This window comes from Pteropus vampyrus, unplaced genomic scaffold (genome assembly GCF_000151845.1).
Source record: "Pteropus vampyrus isolate Shadow unplaced genomic scaffold, Pvam_2.0 Scaffold946, whole genome shotgun sequence".
Taxonomy (NCBI): Eukaryota; Metazoa; Chordata; class Mammalia; order Chiroptera; family Pteropodidae; genus Pteropus; species Pteropus vampyrus.
This window is the reverse complement of record NW_011889727.1, coordinates 23,794-46,264: the sequence shown is the minus strand read 5'-3', so window position 1 is coordinate 46,264 and position 22,471 is coordinate 23,794. Positions and strand designations below refer to the sequence as shown.

The 22,471-nt window shown below is 34.3% G+C and overlaps 1 pseudogene; it reads left to right on the top strand.

Annotated features, from left to right (window-relative positions):
- The first annotated feature begins 4,477 nt into the window (after window positions 1-4,477).
- On the top strand, window positions 4,478-5,257 carry LOC105309932 (annotated as a pseudogene).
- The last annotated feature ends 17,214 nt before the right edge of the window (window positions 5,258-22,471 follow it).

Sequence of the window (22,471 nt, the reverse complement as noted above, 5' to 3'; positions counted from 1 at the left end):
CAAGAGTTGAAAAATGAAATAGCAAGTTTGGGAAATAGAGTCGACCAAATGGAGGAAAGGATCAGTGATAGCAAAGACAGAAATCTAGAAATAAATCAGAAGGAAGAAGAGAGAAACCGAAGAATGAAAAATAATGAAAGAGAAATTCAAGAACTAGTTGATACCCTCAAGAGAGAAAACAAGAATAATGGACATTTTTGAAGGCAAGGAAAAGAAGCAGGGATGAAAAAGCATATTCAGACAAATAGTTGACAAGAATTTCCCAAATCTAAGGAATGAGCTGGAGTTTGGAATTCAAGAAGTCAACAAAACACCCAATTATCTCAACCCAAAAAGACTTTCTCCAACAAATATTGTATTAAGATTATCGAAAATCAAGGACAAAGACAGAATTCTCAGAGTAGCCAGGGAAAAGACAACAGTAAAGAATAATGGATAACCCATTAGATTATCATCGGACTTCTCAGCACAGACTTTAAAAATCAGAAAAGAGTAGAATCAAATATTAAAATATAAAGTGAAATAACTACCAGCCTAGCATAATGTATCTAGCTAAGCTCTCCTTTAGATACAAAGGAGAAATAAAGACCTTTCCAGACATTCAAAAATTGAGTAAATTCTCCATTATGAGGCTTGCACTACAAGAAATACTGAGAGGGGCCGGCTAACCTAAGACAAAATTAGAAAAAAAAATGCATAATTAGAATAAGGTGACTATCAGGTAAATAGAAGCAGAGGAGTGCAAACATTACTAAGGACAGGACATTATAAGGTTAAACAATAAGGAGAGTATGGAAATTTAAACAATTATCAAAAAACTTACTAAAAGTAAAAGTCCAGGTCCAGATGGCTTCTCCAGTGAATACTACCAAACATTCAAAAAAGATTTAATACCTAGTCTACTCAAACTCTTCCAAAAAATCGAAGAGGAGGCAATACTTCCCGACTCAATTTATGAAGCCAATATCACCCTTTAATAAAACCTGGTAAATATAACACACAAAAAAGGAAACTACAGACCAATATTTCTCATGAACACAGACGCAAAAATTCTAAATAAGATACAAGTGAATCAAATACAGCAACATATTAAAAAGGTTATACAACATGATCAAGTGGGCTTCATCCCAAAGGCACAGAGATGGTTCGACGTACGCAAGTCAATTACTGTGATACACCACATAAACATATTAAAAAATAACAATCATATAATCATATCAATAGATGCAGAGAAAGCCTTCGGCAAGATACAGCATCCATTTATGATCAAAACACTTCACAAAATTGGTATAGAAAAAAAGTACCTTAACATAATAAAGGCCATCTATGACAAATTCTCAGCCAACATTATGCTTAATGGTGAAAAACTAAAATCCTTCCCTCTAAGATTAGGAACAAGGCAAGGCTGTCCACAATCGCCACTGATATTCAATATAACATTGGAGTTCTAGAGAGTGCAATCAGGCAAGAGAAAGATATAAAAGGCAGCCAAATAAAAAACGAAGAAGTCAAACTGTCACTATTTGAGCATGACATGATTCTCTATATAGAAAATCCTAAAGACTCCACAAGAACACTACTAGAAACAATCAACAAATACAGTAAAGTTTCTGGATGCAAAATCAATGTTCGAAAATCCATAACGTTCCTGTACTCTAATAATGAATTGTCAAAAAAAGAAGTTAAAAAAAAGTAATTCCTTTTGCAATTGCTACAAAAAGAATAAAGTACCTGGGAATAAATTTAACAAAACATGTGAAGGACCTATATAATGAAAACTGTAAGACCCTATTAAAAGAAATCAAGACACAAAGAAATGAAAAGATATTTCATTTTTTGGATTGGAAGAAGCAACATAGTTAAAATGGCTATATTACCTAAACATTATAGAGATTTAATGAAATATCCTTCAAAATACCATCAGCATTTTTTAAGGAAATAGAACAAAAAATCATCAGATTTGTATGGAAGCAGAAAAGACCCTGAATTGCCAAAGGCATTCTAAGAAAAAAGAATGAGGCTGGAGGCATCACTCTGCCCAACTTCAAATTATACAACAAAGTGACAGTAATCAAAATGGCATGGTACTGGCAGCAGAACAGACACATGGAGCAGTGGAACAGAATTGACAGTCCAGAAGTAAACCCATATTTATATGGGCAAGTAATTATCGGCAAAAAAGTCAAAAACATACAGTGGAGAAGAGAAAGCCTCTTCAATAAATGATGCTGAGAAAACTGGAAGACCACCTGCAAAAGAATGAAACTAGACTGTTGTCTATCATTACACACCAAAATTAACTCAAAATGGATTAAGGTCCTGAATATCAGACCTGAAACAATGAAATGCATAGAAGAAAACATAGAAACTAAACTCAAGGACCTTAGACTTAAAGAGGATTTTATGAATTTGACCTCAAAGGCAAGGGAAGTAAAAGCAAAAATAAATGAATGGGCCTACATTAAACTAAAAAGGATCTGTTCAGCAAAAGAAATTGACAACAAGGAAAAGAGACAACCATCCGAATGGGGAAATATATTTGCAAGCAACGCCTCCGACAAGGGCCTAATATCCAAAATATACAAAGAACTCATACGACTCAATAACAACGAAAAAACAAACAATCAAATCAAAAATTGGGCAGAGGACTTGAATAGACACTCCTCCCTAGAAGACATACAAATTGCCAACAAATATTTGAAAAGATGCTCAATATTGCTAGCTATTAGTGAAATGCAAATCAAAACCACAATGAGATACCATTTCATACCTGTTAGAATAACTATAATCAACAGGACAAGTAATAACAAATGTTGGAGAGGATACGGAGAAAAAGGAACTCTCATACACTGCTGGCAGGACTGCAAATTGGTACAACCACCATGCAAAACAATATGGAGGTTCCTCAAAAAACTAAGAATTGATCTACCATATGATCCAGCAAATCTTCTACTGAGTATTTACCCCCAAAGACTTGAAAACCCATATCCGAAAAGATATTTGCACACTGATGTTTATACCATTATTATTCAGGTGGCCAACACATGTAAGATACCGACGGTGTCCTATGATATATGATTGGTTAAGGAAGCTGTGGTACATATATACGATGAAATATTACTTAGCCATAAAAAGAGATCAAATACTGCCATTTGCAAAAATGTGGATGGACCTCGAGATAATCATGCTAAGCGAAATAAGCCAGACAGAAAAAGTTGAGTACCACATGATATCACTTATATGTGGGACATAAACCTAAAAGCAACAAATGAATAAGACAAACAAACAGAAACTCATGGACATGGACAATGGACTAGTGGTTACCAAAGAGTAGGGTGTGGGGGAGGAAGCGGGATGTTTACAAGGTAAAGGGGGTCATATGTAGGGGGTAGGGGGAGGGTGAAATGGGTGAGGGATATCAAATATATGGTAGCTGAAAGAAACTGGATTTTGGATGCTAAACACAGAATAGAATATATAGATGTCAAATTATAATGTACATCTGAAAATTACATAATTGTATTAACCAATGTTACCCCAATAAACTTAATAAAATAAAAAAAATAAAAATTAAAAAAATAAAATTAATGGAGGAAAATAAAATAAAGTAAAACATGTGCAAACATTATAAACAAAATGTTTAAAATTAAAGCTATCAGTACATCAAAGAATATAATATGCCCAAGTAGGATTTGTTTCCAGAATGCAAAAACTAGTCAACTTTAGCAAAATCTATCAACAAACTAAAGGACAAAAGCATAATTAAAGCAGCAAAGGTATTTAAAATTTTTAGCATTCATTTCTCATTAAAAATAAAAACTACAAGTAAAATGGAAATGCCATGAAACATTTATATGATAAAGACTAACAAAACTCAATGATAAATAATTTGTAAATATGAGTGAAGAGTATAGGGCTGTGCCTTATACTATTCTTGCAAACTTTCTAAATTTTAAAATTACATCAAAATAAAGAGCTCAAGTTCAAAAATAATCAAACATTAAAAAAATAGTTGAGTAAGATGCAATGGAGTGTCCAGAAAATATTTACAATTATTTAGTAACTAACAAAACTAATATTAATTCAGAAGCAAATATCTAATAACAGACCCTGGCACAATTGGTTATTCATTTGATAGTAAATAATATTGATTCCCAATGTCATATCGCAATCCAAAATAAATTCCAGGTTAATTAAGATCTTGCGTGAAAGAAAACAAAAAAAAAAAGGAGAGACATGGTCAAGGTGGCACAGATGATAAATACTGTCCTTGCCTCCTCTCATAACTAAATAAAAATTACAACTATGCTATAGAATAACCATCATTGAGAACAGCCTAAAGTCTTGCTGAACAGAAGTTCTATAACTAATAATATACAGAGAAAGACTTGGTAGGAGGGTGGAGATACAGATTGAGCTGGTCTCATATTTGTGTATAGCATTTAAAAATGAGGATAGGGGATTTTTGCACTCTGGGATGGTGGAGGGAGAGGTAAACCAAGATTCCATTTTCAAGATAAAAAGTCCTTCAGGCTCAACTTTAATTTTACCTAGCACTCCACAAGCCTGTGCCAACCCACCATCTCCCCATACAAATTGTTCAAGAAAACAATCTGTGAGTGAAACGTTTAAAGAATGGTTAAGCGAAAGTAGGTATTCATTCAATTCCTGTTATAGTGTGGTAAAATGTCTTAAAGTAGAGAATGATGAAATTGATCAGACCTTTTCAGAGAAACCAGCGTCTTCAACAGAAGAAAACTGTTTGGAATTTCAAGAAAATTTTAAACACATAGACAGTGAATTTGAAGAAAGTACATATCTGAAAAATACCTTCAAGAATATCAGTGCAAGTGGATCTAAATCACGTGATACTGGGTCTTGCAGTGATTTCCATAATGACTATGTGAATGAGAATCTTCCCAAACAAAGATTAAATGAAGAAAAAGCAAAAATGATGAAGTAGATTCACGAGAAAGAAGACCTTTTTCAGAGGCTAAAACTAGTCAATATGTATAGATCTAAGAATTACCTGTCCCAGTTACATTTGTTAATAAAGATGGGGAGAAGCTGTAGCCAGCTGTTGCTTTGTGAGTTGCAATCAGCTATGTCAGAGGAGAATAAGAAACTCAGCCTTACTCAGTTGATAGACTACTATGGGTTAGATGATAAATTGCTACTGTATTACAGACATGAAGAAGAATTTATAGGTGTTAACTCATACTTTTTTCTCCAGAATGTCTTTGAGAATGACAACTGAAAAGATACTTATACATTTTAAGGGGAAGATATAAACCATTAGGGCTTACGGAAAGGTATCTTGATGAACATCAGTTTAGGGCACTCTCTTATATAAATATAAACTAAGTTTTAAAATAAAAGTTTGATATTTTAAAAACATTTAATCATGTTTTAAAAACTAATTTAGACAGTTTTGGAAGTCACTTGTTATACAGTTTTGTTTATTGTGGTAGAAAATAAAGGTTTAATGTTAAAAAATAGTCCAATTTGATGAATGTCCAAACTTAAACTGGTTAAAGAATGTTTGCCTCTGTCCTAAGTTTATGAACCTTGTTTCCCTCCATTTTCCACATAATTCTATATGGATGATGGAGCGGGTAATTAAACTTATATGTCCAAAAAAAAAAAATCAGAAGAGATATCTCAGCTGCGGAGGTCCCTCCTGAGGAGTGAGTGGTCCCAGCCTCATAGCAGGCTCCCCAATCCAGAGTTCCAGTACTGGGAAGAGAGGTTCCCACAATTTCTGGCTGTGAAAACCAGCAGAGGTTGTGGCTGAATGAGACAGAAGGCTGTGGGAATCCCAGGCACTCTTCTTAAAGGGCCCACATATGAAATTACTCACTGATGAACTCACTCCGTCTGAGCTCCAATGCAGGGACAGCACTTCAAAATGCCCAAGGGACATATGGGGAAGAACTGAATTGTCTAGCTTTAAGGTGAAGGCTGGAGAGGCAGATTTCCCCTAGACAGAGGTGTGGCAGAATTTATTGGTCCTTTCTTGAGGCCTAATCCCTCCCAGCATGTAGATACAGGTGGCCACCATATCTGAGTCTCTAACAATTTGGCGAACACTTTGCCTACCACTGGTGATTCCCTGAGACCCTGCCCCACCCAACTTGCAAGCCCAACCAAGATATTTTCAGTGGCATTTTCATACAAACAGCCTGTCTTGGCTCATGCTATGGACTTTCCTAAAATCTCTCAAAGGTTCACAAACCCCAAATAAGTAGCAGCATCTGGTCTCAGTGTGGCCCATACCTCTTGCCGAGCAGCCGCATGCTTAGCACTAGCGGCAGCCAGCCTCGTTGCAGCTTGGTCTCTCCAAGGCACCTCCAACACCAGACAAGTGGCAACCATCTACAGATCACTTTGTAGCTTATACCAAGTGACTCTGGTCAAGGTACAGGCAGAGCTGATCTTGACCTGTAACAGAGCTCCTTCCAAGAAGCCCCCATACCAACACACCCGGTGGCCAGTTTCAAACACCAGAGTACCACTCAACCACCTCCACAAAAGACACCAAAAAGGCAGACTAGGAAGGCACCAGACTCCACCTCCTCCACTGTACTGACAGCCAGTTCTCACAACCAATTAACCTGAGGATTAATCCCTCTGATTAGCATGCAAACAGTAACCAAGGCTCAACTACAACAGGAAAGTACATATAATCCACACAAGGAAACACCTGGATGATCCAGCTCAGGTGACCAGGGAGACAGCACTCCTGGGCCTCATGTAAAACCTACTACATAAGGCCCAGGTAAGGTGTTCTCTGAAGGAAAGGATGTTAAAAACTCTATTCTGTGCTCTTTCTTTGAATTTTAACTCTACTAAGACTGGGAGACATAGCAGCCCTACCTAATATGTAGAAACAAAAACAGGGAGGCAGCCAAAATGGAGATACAAAGAAACATGTCCCAAATGAAAAAAGAGAACAAAGCTCCAGAAAAACAAACAAACAAACAAACAAACAAACAAACAAACCCCTAAACCAAATGAAGACAAGCAATCAATGATTTCAGTGAGAACTTTAACAAAGAGCTAGGAAACATAAAAAAGAACCAATCAGAAATAAAGAATAAGTTAGAGTGAATGAACAGATTAGATGAAGCAGGCAATCAAGTCAGCAATTTGGAAGAAAAGGTAGAAAAAAACACCAAGAAGAGCAAAAAGAAAAAAATAATCATAAATAAATAAATAAATAAATAAATAAATAAATAAATAAATAAATAAAGATAGTTAAAGGAGCCTCTGGGACAACATTATGAATACCAATATTCTCATCTTAAGGGTACCAGAAGAAGAGAGAGAGCAAGGAATTGAAAACCTATTTGAAGAAATAATGTTGGAAAACTTTCCTAACCCAGCGAAGAAAATAGACATACAAGCCCAGGAAGCACAGAGTTCCAACAAGATGAACCCAAAGAGGCCCACACCAAGACTCGTCATAATTAAAATGCCAAATGTTAAAGACAAAGAGAGAATCCTAAAAGCAACAAGAAAGCATCTAGTTATCTATAAGGAAGCTTCCATAAGACTGTTAGCTGATTTCTCAAGAGAAAATATGCAGACCAGAAGGGATTGGTAGGAAATATTCCGTGATGAAAAACAAGGCCCTACAACCAAGATTACTCTACTCAGCAAAGCTATCATTTAGAATCTAAGGGCAGATGAAAAACTTCCCAGACAAGGGAAAGCTAAAGTTGTTCATCTCCACCAAACCAGTATTATGAGAAATGCTAAATGAACTTCTTTAAAAAGGAGAAAGAATATGAATAATAAAATGACAATAAGTACTTATCTAGCAATAGTTTAAATTTAAATATATTAAATGCTCCAATCAAAAGACATTGGGTGACGGAATGGATAAGAAAACAAGACCCTTATGTATGCTGCTTACAAGAGATCCACAGATTGAAAGACACACGTACACACACTGAAAGTAAAGGGATGGAAAAAGATATTTTATGAAAATGGAACAAAACAAAACACAAATCTGGTGTAGCAATTTTGATGATTGCTAGATGCGAGTGGGTTGGAGGGATAAATGAAGTAGGGAGGAAGTTAAGAGGTACAAATTGGTAGATACAAAATAGTCACGGGGATGTAAAGTACAGCATAGGGAATATAGTCAGTAGTATTGTAATAACTATATGGTGTTATATGGGTACTGAATTGATTGGGGTGATCATTTTATAAGTTATATAAATGTCTAATCATTGAGTTGTACTCCTGAAACTAATATTGTATGTCAACTATAATTTAAAAATGAAAATACAAAATTTAAAAGATAGACAGTTTTTAAGGAAAAATTCAAAGAAAGAGCACAGAATAAAGAGTTTTTAACATCCTTTCTTTCAGAGAACGCCTCATCTCTCAATACCATTCTTAAATGATCTCCTTATTCTTGGTTTCAACCTACATCAGCACTTTTCTTTCTAACAGCAACAAGAGGGCAGTTAGTTGACTTGAGCTCCTACTGGACACTAGAGTGTACTGCTATTTTATTCTTTTTTTTTTTTTTTGAATTTAAATACAGTGTGCTAAATATCCAGGATAATAAGCCAACACAAGCATTAGCCATTATATTTGGGGATGTAAATCAATAATATTCCAGAAAATTCCTGTCTGTACCTTCATGAAGCTACTTCTCCAAAATGTGGCATAGTTCTTGTCACACTACACGGATATATTGCTTAGTCAGAATTATTAAATAAAATGAAGTGGAGCAGACGAGAGTTTAAACAATACAAATATCATATTATAAAACACCCCAAATTTACCATCATCTTATGAAAAATATACCACATCTGTAGTAACCATTATCAGTAAATTTTTTGAGGGGTCCATTGGTGAAAGGTCCAATGGAATGAACATCATGTCCTGTATTCCAAGAGCCAATTAAACCCAATCATATCTACAAAGCCACAGTACCCTTTTCCATTTCTTCTGATAATACTCAGTTTCAACCAGAGAATTTCATCCAATCAAGTTTGAGATTCTTCTTTCATCAGCTACATCTGACAGCATCTTCTACTGAGATTGATTTTGCTTTTTTGTAGCACATCTGAAAATTGAATATTCCAACCCCAAGTCAATCATCTATATAATTTGTCTAAATGCTTTAATTACTAAGACATGAAACTATCCCAGCTCTGGCACCATACCTGAAAAATTATAGATAAATCAGGTAATTTTCCAGAATAAAAGATCTTTTAATAAGTTTATAAACTAAGAATCAATTTCCATAATTTCCCATGATAAATTTGTAATCTCAGAATTCAACACATATTATAGTCTGGACTCTTTTGTTACTAGCCACAAACCAAAGCAGAAATTAATGACACTGGAGAGAAGGATACAAAGAAAATTATTTCATTGGTGTTCATCTTTTTTTTGGGGTGGGGGGGAGCGGTGGTATTCAGCATTTAAGAGAAGTGATTTTGTGCAAATATGTTGATCCTACCCCTCTCCCTCTAGGATTTCTTTCTATGTGGCAATAGAAACACACAGAACATGAGGCAATGTGAATTTACAATAACTGGTTTATTTATGCTAGCTATGATCACATCAGTTAAATGAATATTAGACAAATATCATACTCAAAGACACTCTTCATCATGCAGGCTCAAAATGTAGTCACAGAAATAGAAGCAATCTAGCATGCTCCTTCCTATGTATATCTTCAAATATTTCACTGACCAAGATCTTGTTACATCCACTAATTTGTGACACTTTGTTTCTAGTAATATAACATACAAAATAAAATAAAAGCCTTTGCAAATACTCTAACTCAATAGATTCTCAAATTCCAAAATGTTATATTTTTATTCTGAAGAATATTACTTCCATCGGTTGTATATGTCTTTTCATATTAATCTCTCTACAAAAATAAGTTAATCTTTGCATTCTCCCATATCTTTCTGTATACAAGTTAAAAATAATATCTTTTTTTTATATTAATCATGTAGTCCATATGTCTCCACTTTATGTGTTTGTTAACTTCTTTGTTGTCAAAATAGTTGAGTGTAGAAGTTGCCTAAATTGGTTCAATAAATATATAGCATTTTAAGATAATATTGGAAATTATTTTGTGCAGTACAAGCATCTGTTAGCATGCTTTACATTACCTGTACATTTTTAGTATGATTATGGATTTATTAATTTTTAATGGACTCAACTCCTTCAATTGACTGCAATTATTGTTTCTTTTATTTCTCTTTCTTTCTTTCTTTCTTTCTTTCTTTCTTTCTTTCTTTCTTTCTTTCTTTCTTTCTTTCTTTCCTTCCTTCCTTCCTTTCTTTCTTTCTTTCTTTCTTTCTTTCTTTCTTTCTTTCTTTCTTTCTTTCTTTCTTTCTTTCTTTCTTTCTTTCTTTCTTTCTTTCTTTCTTTCTTTTTCGCTCTATTTTCACACTTTGCCCAGTAAGAGACTTCTTTAGGCAGGCCTCTTTATTAATGCTCAATAGGTCATTGCCTGGTGAAAGCCTTCTTCAGGTCTCTTTGTCCTTTGTACCCCCAGTTAGCATTCTCACTTTCTGTAAATGGCAATATGTTACAGGCTCATCTTGCTTTCTCTTGCCCCAAGTTTTGGTGCCAGCTACCTCCCAAGGAGCCTTGGTTTCTTTAAATGGAGAATAGTTTGAGCCAAAATCTGGGCACTAAGATACAGCACAGATTTTTCCACAATGCTACTGATAATGAGTGAGGCAACTTTAGAGATCTTTTAGGCTATTTCGGTGACACATAAAGAGACTTCCAGGGCAAGAGCACATATTTACAATTTATCTCTACTTTTTACAAATTTCACCAATCAAGATTGCCATACCATGCTATATATTGTCATATCCAACTCATGCATTTGATTTCATTGCTGATGAATGTTTAGAAGCTTCCATTTCCTTTTTCTTCTTTTTGGCTCTTCATCCATGGATCCTGGAACTTGCTCCAAATTGTACAGGTTGAAATGCTCCTCTCTGCTATACTATTTTCACTTAAACAAGAAAATAAATGCCAGTCTCCCTCCAGGTAGCATTGTCAGATTTAACAAATAAAAACACATGAAATATTTGGTACATACTTATACTAAAACAAAATCGGTTGCCTATATGAAATTCAAATTTAATTGGATATCATATTCAGCTGAAAATACAACTTCCAAGGGAAGAGTAAATAATCTAAAAGCATTGGTTATCTAATATTACAGATAATGTCTACTAACACTCTTTAATATGTATGAATTGAAAGGAAGATATAACCACTGATTCACAATGCCATTAACAGTGCAAGAGGGTTCCCTTTTCTCCACATCCTTGCCAACACTTGTTTATTGATTTATTGATGATAGCCATTCTGACAGTGTGAGGTGATATCTCATAGTGGTTTTAATTTGCTTTTCTCTTATTAGTGATGTTGAACATCTTTTCATATGTCTATTGGCCATCTATATGTCCTTTTTGGAGAAATGTCTATTCAGGTCTTCTGTCCATTTTTTTTTAAATTAGATTGTTTTTTGGGCTTAAGCTATATATGAATTCTTTATAAATTTTGGATATTAACCCCTTATCTGATGTATCATTAGCAAATATCTTCTCTCATTTAGTAGGTTGTCTTTTCGTATTGTTGATGGTTTCCTTTGCTGTGCAAAAACTTTTTGGTTTGATGTATTCCCATTTGTTTATTTATTTTGTTTGTTTCCCTTGCCCAAGGGGATATATCCAAATAAAATATTACTAAGAGTGATGTCAAACAGTTTACTGCCTATGTTTCCTTTTTTCCTAGAAGTTTAATGTTTTCAGTCTTACATTTAAGTCTTTAATCCATTTTGAGTTTATACTGTATATGGTGTAAGAAAGTGGTCTAGTTTTAGTATGGAGGTTCCTCAAAACATTAAAAATAGAACTACCTTTTGACCCAGAAATTCTACTTCTGTGTATGTATCCAACAAAATCTAAAACAATAATTAGAAAAGATATGTTTTCCTATGTTCACTGCAGCATTATTTACATTAGCCAAGATATTGAAGCCACCCATATGCCCATCAACTGACGATTGAATAAAAAATAGGTGGTACATATATACAATGAAATATTACTAAGCCATAAAAAAAGGAAAGAAATCTTGCTATCTGCAAAAAAAAAATGGATGAACCTAAGGGTATTGTGCTGAAAGAAGTACATTAGAGAGAAAGATAAATATCATATGATTTCACTTATATGTGGAATCTAATGAATAAAACTAACAAAACAAACAGACTCATAGATACAGAGAACAAACTGATAGTTGCCAGATGGGAGGGGGTTGGGAAGGGGACAGGTAAAAAGAGAGGAAGGGATTAAGAAATACAAATTGGTAGCTACAAAATAGTCATGGGATTGTAAAGTACAGCAAAGGGAATATAGTCAATAATATTTTAATAACTATGTATAGTATCAAGTGGGTACTAGACTAATTAGGGGGATCACATTGTAAATTATATAAATGTTTAACCACTGTGCTGTACACCTGAAACTAATATAAAATAATATTGAATGTCAATTCTAATTGAGAAATAAAATTTTTTAAAAAAGTATAAAAGCATGGATTGGAAAAACACACAATAAATTCAGTATACATCGCTCTGTGGGAGAAATGGGACCAGTGTGAAAAACAAAGGGTGCTCATTTTCATCTGTGATGTTGCTAACATCTGTTATTTCTAAAGGATGAGTAGAAGGGGCATAGTAATGTAATTATTTCTACTTATCTGCACATATGTATGAAATATAGCATAAAGAGAGAGTTACAGGGGAAAATATGTCAACTATTCCAACTTTAACTCCAAATCCCCACTGACTGATTGAGGAGCTTAGGACATCTCTGATTTCACTTTTGTCACTCTTTAAAATAGTTAAATGTGCTATCTTATTTAATAATCTTCCCAAACACACCATTCTATAAAGGAGGAAACTGAGGTTAAGTAATTTGCCCATAGATGTAGCTTATATTTAAACACAGGTCTGTCTGACCATTGCCATTAAATAATACTTCACATTGACTCAAAGGTAAAAAACAGACAATGTAACGTTGTAATCTTAATATGTACCCCTAATGTGTCTGGTTATATGTTTGGATTCTAGCTAGATAAAATCTAATAATAAGCAAAATTTTCACTTTTCTATGTTTTACTGTACCCATTGGGGCATGGGGCCTATTGTGTAAGGGAGTGAAAATTTGTCTCAGAGAACCAAATTGAATGAATCCCTTCCCAGTTATTATTTTTTACTATGATTTTATTTTTTAGAGCAGTTTTAGGTCCATAGCAAAATTGAGCGAAAGATACAGAAATATACCATAATACCCTGCCCTATCACATGTATAGCCTTCTCTATTATCAACATCCCCCACTAGAAGGGTACATTTGTTAAAATCTATGAACCTACATTGACACATCATCATCCAAAATCCATAGCTCAAATTAAGGTTCACTCTTAGCGTTGAACATTCTATAGTTTTGGACACATGTATAATGATATGTATCCATCATTGTAGTGTCAATACAGAGTAGTTTCATACCCTGAAAGTCCTCTGTTCTCTGTCTATACAACCTCCACATCGAACCCTGACAACCAACCATTGATCTTTTAACTGTCTTCATAGTTTTGCCTTTCCTAGAATGTCATATAGTTGGAATTATACAGTATGCAGCCTTTTCAAGTACTTAGGATTCCTCCATGTCTCTTCATGGCTTGAAAGATCAGGTTTTTTTTAGGATTAAATGATATTACATTGTCTGAATGTACTGCAGTGTATTTATCAGTTCGCCTACTGAAGGCCATATTGGTTACTTCCAGGTTTTTGGCAATTATGAACAAAGCTTATATAAACATCCACATGCTGGTTTATGAGTGGACATTACGTTTTCAACTCCTTTTAGTAAATACCAAGGAGCACAATTGTTGAATTGTATGGTAAGAATATGTTTAGATAGGAACAAACCTCAAGGACCTTGGACTTAAAGAGGATTTTGTGAATTTGACTTCAAAAGCAAGGGAAGTAAAAACTAAAATAAATGAATGGGACTACATCAAACTAAAAGTCTTCTGCTCAGCAAAAAAAAAAAAAAAAATTGTCAACAAGGTAAAGAGACAACCAGACAAATGGGAAAATATATTTGCAAGCAATGCTTCTGATAAGGGCTTAATATCCAAAATATACAACAAAATCATACAACTCAATAACAACAAAAAATAAACGATACAATCAAAAAATGGGCAGAGGATCTGAACAGACAATGGCCTACAAACATATGAAAAGATGCTCAATATCACTAGCTATTAGAGAAATACAAATCAAAACCACAATGAGATACCATTTCACACCTGTTAGAATAACTGTAATCAACAGGACAAGTAATAACAAATGTTGGAGAGGATGCGGAGAAAAAGGAACCCTCATACACTGCTGGTGGGACTGCAAATTAGTACCGCCACTATGGAAAACAGTATGGCGGTTCCTCAAAAAACTAAGAATTGATCTACCATATGATCCAGCAATCACTCTACTGGTATTTACCTCAAAGGCTTGAAAATTCATATCTAAAAAGATATTTTCACACCAATGTTCATAGCAGCATTATTCACAGTGGCCAAGACATGAAAGCGTGCAAAGTGTCCTACAATAGATGATTGGCTAAAGAAGCTGTGGTACATATATACAAGGGAAAATTACTCAGCCATAAGAAGATATCAAATGCTGCCATTTGCAACAACCTGAATGGATCTCGAGATAATCATGCTAAGCGAAATAAGCCAGACTGAAAAAGTTGAAAATCACATGATATCACTTATAGGTGGGATATAAACCTAAAAGCAACAAATGAACAGGACAAACAGAGACTCAGAGACATGGACAATAGACTACTGATTACCAGAGGGCAGGGGGTAAGGGAGGAGGGGAGAGGTAGATGGAGTAAAGGGGGTCAATTATAGGGGGGTAGAAAGAGGGTGAAGTGGGTAAAGAAGATCAAATATATGGTAGCTTAAGGAAACTGGACTTTGAGTGGTATTCACACAATATATAGATTTCAAATTATAATGTACACCTGAAAATTATATAATTGTATTAACCAATGTTACCACAATAAACTTAAATAAAAAGAATATGTTTAGTTTTGTAAGACACTGTCACCATCTTCCAAAATGACCGTATTATTTTTCATTTCACCAGCAATGGATGAGAGTTCCTATTGCTCCACATCTTCACCAGTATTTGGTATTGTCAGTATTCTAGATTATGGCTATTCTAATAGGCGTGTAAAGATATCTCACTGTTGTTTCAATTATCAATTCTATGATGACATATGATGTGGATCATCTTTTCATATACTTATTGGTCACCTTCATATCTTCTTTGGTGAGATATCTGTTAAAGTCTTTGGCTTATTTTTTAATCAGTATTTTTCTTTTATTGTTGAGCTTTAAGAAGTCTTTGTATATTTTGGATAACACTTTTTTTTTTTGATCAGATGTCTTTTACAAATATTTTATCCTAGTCTATGGCTTGTCTTTGCATTCTCTGGTATTGTCTTTCACAGAGCAGAAGTTTTTAATTTTAATGAAGTCCAACTTATCAATTATTTTTTTCAGGGATCATGCCTTTGGTATTGTATCTAAAAAGCCATCGCTATGCCCAGGTAATCTAGGTTTTTTCCTATATTATCTTATAGTTTTACAGTTTCATGTTTTACATTTAGGTTTGGGAGCCATTTTGAGGGTTTGTTTTTTTTTTTGTGATGGGTGTAAGGTGTGTGCCTAGATCCTTATTTTTTTCTTTGCATGTGGATATCTAGTTGTTCCAACACTATTTATTGAAAAGACTATAGTTTCTCTATTGTATTGCCTTTGCTCCTTTGTCAATGATCAGTTGACTACATTTATGTGAGTCTATTTGTGGGCTTTCTATTCTGTTTCATTGATCTATTTGTCTATTCTTTTCTCAATATTACATTGTCTCGATTACTGTAGATTCATAATAATTCTTGAAGTCAAGTAGTGTCAGTCCTCCAGCTTAGTCCTTCTTCAATATTGTGTTGGCTATTCTGAGTCTTTTGTATCTCCATATAAAGTTTAGAATTTATTTGTCAATATCCACAAAATAACTTGTTGGGATTTTGATCGGATGTCACTGAATCTGTAGATCAAGTCGTCAAGAACTGTCATCTTGACAATATTGAGTCTTCCTATTCAAAAACTTAGAATATCTCATGATTTATTTAGTTCTTCAATTTTATTCATCAGAGTTTTGCAGTTTTCCTTGTATGATCTTATCCATATATTTAATTTGATTTATAATTAAGTATTCACTTTTCCGAGTGGTAATATAAATGGTACTTTAAAAAAAATCAAATTCCACTAATGTATTGTTGCTATGTAGGAAAGCAATGGAATTTTATACATTAACTTTGTATCCTGTATCCTGAAATCTTAATATAATTTCCTATTACATCCAGAAGGACACTAATTTTTTTGTTGATTCATTTGGATTTTCTACATAGATGATTATATCATCTACGAAGACAGTTTTTATTTCTTCCTTCCTAATTCATTTACCTTTTATTTCTTTGAGTTTTTAAATAAATTTGTAAAACTCATGGAAAATTATCAATAATATTAAAAGCCAAGTCATTTTCTTATTTTCTAGAATCTATATAAAGACTTTGGGATATTAAATGTTTTATGGTTACTGCAGCATGACTGTAACTATGAACACTCAAAAGCTTTAAAAACTGTGCATAACATTTATATCATAAAAATGGGTTAGGAAAGAATTCATGATTATATATAAAAAAATTTAACTCTCCAAAAGAAGATGAGTTTGAACCAGTGGGGAGAGAGAGGACAAAGGAGAGAAATGGAGTTAGAAGACAGTGAGCATCTCTCATAATGAATCCTATGTTCTCCATACTCATCCAAGGGGAAAGAATGGTGTGAAGGAAATCCTAGATAAGTTGGAGAACGCTCTCTAAAGCACAGGGAATCTGTCTTGCTACCCAGATTATTAACTGAGTATATTGTAAGAAATACCTTTGGCGATAACTCAAATATCAATGATTATGTGAGTCAAAGCTGATGGATTTGGTGGTAACCCCACTGAGTTCTAGGTACCTCACTGTAGCACTTTGGACAATTCCTGTACCTCAGATGAGTGCAGAGGAGGCTGAGATAAGGCAGGCCAAGTGCATGTGGACTAGTAATTGAAATAAGGAGGACACAGAGTGTTCGACTATCAAACAGAGGCTACAGTGGGACCAGGATTGTGACAATAAATGCTAATGGGAATGGAAGGAAAAAATAGCAGCAATTAACTAGAGCTTAATTTATGTTAACAGAAGAAATAGCACAAGCATGGAGCCAAAGTACATTTCACCTACTTCCATGCCAAGACAATATAGAACCCTTCAAACTCCACCCTACTTTTTGTATTAGGGACACAGAAAATAATAGGTCGTCCACAGGTCATGTAATTTCAAGAAAGCAACAAAAGCAAAGAGTACAGACAACTTTGAAATTATGTTACCATATGGATAAATTGGTGTTGGTTCATTTGTGTTGTCGTTGTTGTTGTTGTTGTTGAAGTGTTTATTTTTAAAAATTTCAATAAATTTATATTGATAGAAAAATTGCAAAAATAGTAGAGAGTTTTCATATAATCTTCACTCAGTTTCTCCTATTATAAGTATCTTATATAGCATGGTACATTTATCAAAACTGATAAATTAACATTTATGCAATACTATTAAATAAACCACAGACTTTATTCTAATTTCACTGGTTAGTCCACTAATACCCTTTTTATGTTCCAGAATCCAATCCTGGATACCACACTGCATTGAGTTATCATATTTTCTTAGTCTCCTCCAAGGTGTGAAATTTGCTTAGTCTTTCTTTGCCTTTCAAATCCTAATACTTTTGAAGTGTAAAGGTCAGTTATTTTCTAGAATGTCCCTCAACTTGGGTTTCTCTGATATTTTCTGATAATAAAGTGGAAGTTATGCATTTTTTGGAAGACTACTACAGAGGTGGTAGTTGGGTCCTTCTCAGTGCATCATATCAGGGGGTACATGATATCTATATGTCTTATTACCGGTGACATTAACCTTGATTACTTGATTAAAGTAGTGCCTGTCAGCTTTCTTTACTTTAAAGTTACTATTGTTCTCTTTGTAAGCAATACATATCTTGGAGAAGATAATTTGAGACTATACAAATATGCTGATTCTCTACAAAACTTTTGTCATTTTTTAGTAGCCTTCAGTAGATCTTTCCAGCAACAATTCTTACTGTTTTTTAATGGTAATTTTCTATTATCCGCTGTCCTTCTACATTTGTTAAGTATATTCTCTATAAGGAAGATTTGTTCCTTTTTCACTTATTTATATCAGTATGAACTCATCAATATATATTTTGTTCTATGGGTTATAATCCAATATTATTGTTATTTATTTTATTTTATTGTTCAACTTATTTCATTTGTGATGTAAAGCCTAAATATTCATTTGTGTTGTAAAGGCCTAATATTATGTGCTGCCTTGATATCTGGTGAAATCAGGAGGGCCTCACATGGCCTAATCACAAGTTTCCCTTCTCATTCTGTTCCTGCAGATAAGTCCCCAAGCCAAACAATCCTCCTTATCAAAGAGACCAGGCAGTGTCTGCTTATACTTGAGTAGTGAGATTCAGTTCCCTGCCAAAACACAGAATTATTCCAACAAGTCAATCACATCCTCCTGTGGAAACCAGAGGTACATCTTACCCTCTGATACTACAAAGCTTGACTTCCACCACCCCTGCTTGCTCCTTATGTTCCCAAGCACAATACCCTTGTGTCCTTATGTGTAATGTGGTGTCCTACTCCCTTGGGCTGTGAGTATAAGTGACTAATAGCTTTTGTCAATCTTATCTGTCCAGTGTTGGGGGTCATATGTTCGGCCATTCCCATAACCCTACTGTAAGAATACTTCCCTTGCTAATAGGGTGAAGAGGAAGAAATTAAAACAGCATCTCAATCTATTGGGAGTTATTTCAGGTTGTTTTGGTACCCTTTTGACTTTCAGAAATGGTTGAATCTTTAGCTGGGCAGAGAAAATACAAGATAAGCCTGGAGAATCTTGTGTTCCCAGTAAGAAAGTGCTCTTTTGCATTTTATAAAAGGAAAACACACAATCAAAGTTGTTTTCCCCCACAAATTATTGCAATTTCCAAAGTTGTCACCATAGTAATTCTCTATCCACTATAATCATTTTTATATTACTTAGTCGAATTATAATTCTCAAAAAACTTTTGTAACATGATACTAAGTCTTAGCTTCCAAAAATGCATCATATTTTTACATCTTATAGAGTTTATTAACAATTGTGTTTACAACACAACATTAGGAATATCCCATGTGTGTTCTGTTAAACTGCCAGATCCTCTACATATTTTGCCTCCCCATGGGGAGCCCTGTTCTGCTTCTTGGTAAGACACATGAGGTCATATACAGCAATCCTCATTTAACCAGCTACAGATTCCACAAGCAACAGTCACTCCTGGGAAGCTGGGACTCATAGCAGGATATAAAAGAGAATCCAAACATTGTTACTTCAAAGATGCATGTCTGAAACTTTCAAAGGAAAGAAGCTCCACAAAGCACATGGAACAATTTTGCGTTTGCTAATTGCATCCAAAAGAGCAGCAAATCATGTAGTCTTTCTAGCCTCAATCAAGTATATTTTTGTTTTTGTTTTTGTTTTTGTTTTTTGATTTTTCTGTTTATAACCTGGGACTTCAGATGTCTGAGATGTATACCTCAAAATAAAATTCCATCTTATAAATAGATAATAGTATGATAAGTGACTATTATGTAACAAAACCTAACATAAAAACATTAATTTTGTTATGGTGGTGAGGTTACAGGCATTATTTTTCTCTAACTAGTTTTAATAATGGGTTTATATGTTATTAAATAAATGTAATTGAAAAACACAAACAAAAAAGTGTACTTGAAATAATTTATTTTTTTCCTTAAAGCTGCCATCTTCGAAAAATACACTCTTTCCAACAATTATGTTATAGCTCCAAGATCTTTTTAGAATTCCTTTTGGAAAAATGCCTTTGGAGTAAGTTTATAAGCCACATAAGAAAAATGTAATCACTATTTTAATAGTCACAACTTATTTGATTAAATTAAAGTGATGTTCCCTAGTTTAATCACCCACTTTATTCACAGCTTTGGCTTCAAATTTTTGCTGCTCCTAGAAATAAGATTGAAATTGCACAAAACTTGTTACCACTCAGTCTATTCAAATAACCTGGGGCAGACTCCTTAAGAAATTTCAGCTAGCTTCTAAGACAGTACAAGATTCCCTTAATATTTGGTATCTAAAAATTTGCATACATTTGTCCCCTCAAACATCACATACAAGATTAGACCACTTTCCCTCCTAATGTAAAAAGGTAACGAGGAAGTTCACATTCATTTTCCCAGAATGAGTTCATTAAAACTGAGGTAGTGATTGATTTCCTCATAAGCTATCAATCGTTCCTCAGTGCTTAGCATAGTGCTTGACACATAATATATGCTGAATAAATGTTTATATAAAAGGCAATAATAAATGATAATATTTCCTCTTATGCTGATTTCCACCATTTATCAAAGCTCAAAATGTCAAAACACATGGAAGTCTTCTATTCTGCCTAGTGTTATCCCGCTGGTCTAATGGCACTTACATAACTAAATGAAAGTTTTTGTTATGTTTTACAATTTAAAATTTCACTTGTACTATTTAATCTTATTTTCCTCACAGCCCTCTGAAGTAATTACTTTTGCTGTTCCATATGAAAGATAATGAAACTACAACACGGTATGATAATATAAACTTTATTGTTAAAAGTGGTAGCATTGGGATTTAAACTTATATATTCTGGCCCCTACTATGGTGTTCTTTTCATTCTACCAAACTTCCTTCTCTATATAGTTACTTTTCCTCTTATTTCTAATATCTGACATTATTTTGAAGTAGTTCAGTGGAAAGTCTCCACTGGGCTTCAATCAAGCCTCTCAGTGTGTATATGAAAAGGATTTCTTCTGCTACTCCAACTACCCAAGAAAGGCACAATCACCTTCCAGGAAAATTGACTGTCTTCCCTTGGCAAGATAAATTTTAATTAGTGGCCCAGAATCTAAAATATCAGTAAGCACCCTTACTCATGAGTTTTCTTTGGGAAACAACTAATCTTCAGAGTAGAGGAGTCTCTTTATTTTAGGCCCTACTTTCCCCTTTACTTCATCTCTGAAAAGCACTGTGTGGATACAATTCATATCAATAATATTCACATACAAATTTTTACCATTTACTCTGGTTTGTATTATGGGTAAGGAAACAAGAAGATACACTATTGAATGCCTCCTAGGATGACCGACCTGGTTTGCCTAGGACTGAGGAGTTTCCCAGCACATGGAACTTTCGGTGCTAAAACTGGGACAGTTCCAGGCACTACAGGATGGTTGGTCACCATCATCCATATACAGACCCAGGAAGGTGAGAAAGTAATCTCCTTATCTCTTGAACCAGATTGCAAATTTCTCAAAGGTTGCAACCATGTCACATAGGCCTACTTTAACACTCAGTACATACTATTTGATCAACAGATTGGAGTTCAAAAGGTTTTAGAAAACAGACACTATCTACCAATTGTCAAAAAAAATCTTGTAATCTAAGTGATTACCTGGAAGGATGGATCTGAAAATAACCAAGCCGTAGAAGACACTGCTCAGATTCTGTCTTCTTTATAGCTCTTGGATTCATTAAGAGAAACAGTAATGTACATTGATTGACCACATATGCACTAGATATTTATCATATACTAGGTCTCTAGTAACCAAAGAATCCCTGTCCTCAAGGAACTTGCAATCTATTATTGAAAGCATATAAGTAAATAATTTCCAATGCATTGTAATAAATACAGTAATAGAAATATACACAAGTAACTGTGGCAGCAAAAGGAAATAATAATTTCTCCCCGAGTTTAGAGGAAATCTCAGGGAGGATGAAAAACTATTGGATTGTGAGAGATGAAGTGGGAGATATCCAGGCAGAATTGTACAGAAACGGCATTCCAGAGAAGAAACATTATGTAAAACAATATGGCGAATGACATTAACAGAGCAGGAAATTACAAGCATTTTGATATTTATAGGGAATAGATACCTGAGTGGGCATGGTTTCAGAGAGAGAAAAAGCTGAAGATATTTGTGGAGTTAAATTGCAAATCTGCTAAGATTATTATGTTTTTTCATATAGATAATGGAGAGTCATTGAAGGTTTTTCAAGTAGGGGAGTGACATGCTCAGATCTGCCTTAAGAAAGGTCAGGGTTGAGGATGGAAAGGGCCATGTTAAAACAAGTCAGGAGAATCAGGACGGAGCTGAATTATTGA